This window comes from Arachis stenosperma, chromosome 9, assembly GCF_014773155.1.
Source record: "Arachis stenosperma cultivar V10309 chromosome 9, arast.V10309.gnm1.PFL2, whole genome shotgun sequence".
Lineage (NCBI taxonomy): Eukaryota > Viridiplantae > Streptophyta > Magnoliopsida > Fabales > Fabaceae > Arachis > Arachis stenosperma.
Window position 1 is genome coordinate 37372159 of NC_080385.1, and position 1092 is coordinate 37373250.

The window sequence follows — 1092 nt, forward strand, 5'->3', positions numbered from 1 at the left end:
AGGATTCCACATTTTCTTGTTCTCTTCTCTTTCATATGAGCAGGAGCAGAGACAAAGGCATTCTTGTTGAAGCTGACCCTGAACCTGAAAGGACCTTGAAGCGGAAGCTAAGAGAAGCTAAGGCACAACTCTCTGTTGAGGACCTGACCGAATTCTTCAAAGAAGAAGAACTCATGGCAGCCGAAAACAACAACAATGCCAACAATGCAAGGAAGGTGCTGGGTGACTTTACTGCACCTACTCCCGACTTCTATGGGAGAAGCATCTCTATCCCTGCCATTGGAGCAAACAACTTTGAGCTTAAGCCTCAATTAGTTTCTCTAATGCAACAGAATTGCAAGTTCCATGGACTTCCATTGGAAGATCCTCATCAGTTCTTAGCTGAATTCTTGCAAATCTGTGACACAGTCAAGACTAATGGGGTTGACCCTGAGGTCTACAGACTGATGCTATTCCCTTTTGCTGTAAGAGACAGAGCTAGAATATGGTTGGACTCTCAACCTAAAGAAAGCCTGGACTCTTGGGAAAAGCTAGTCAATGCCTTCTTGGCAAAGTTCTTTCCACCTCAAAAATTGAGTAAGCTTAGAGTGGAAGTCCAAACCTTCAGACAGAAGGATGGGGAGTCCCTCTATGAAGCTTGGGAAAGATACAAACAATTAATCAGAAAATGTCCTTCAGACATGCTTTCTGAATGGAGCATCATAGGTATTTTCTATGATGGTCTCTCTGAACTATCCAAGATGTCTCTGGATAGCTCTGCTGGAGGATCTCTTCACCTGAAGAAGACGCCTACAGAAGCTCAAGAGCTCATTGAAATGGTTGCAAATAACCAATTCATGTACACTTCTGAAAGGAATCCTGTGAACAATGGGACAAGTCAGAAGAAAGGAGTTCTTGAGATTGATGCTCTGAATGCCATACTGGCTCAGAACAAGATATTGACTCAACAAGTCAATTTGATTTCTCAAAGTCTGTCTGGAATGCAAAATGCACCAAGCAGTACTAAGGATGCTTCATCTGAAGAAGAAGCTTATGATCCTGAGAACCCTTCAATGGAAGAGGTGAATTACCTAGGAGAACCCTATGGAAACA

At 42.9% G+C, this 1092-nt stretch overlaps 1 non-coding gene across 1 annotated transcript; it reads right to left on the bottom strand.

Moving 5' to 3' along the window:
- Positions 1–578: 578 nt before the first annotated feature.
- LOC130953413 (small nucleolar RNA R71) lies at positions 579–686 on the bottom strand. The gene has a single exon (XR_009075584.1). It is a non-coding gene; the product is annotated as a small nucleolar RNA R71 (small nucleolar RNA).
- Positions 687–1092: the final 406 nt, after the last annotated feature.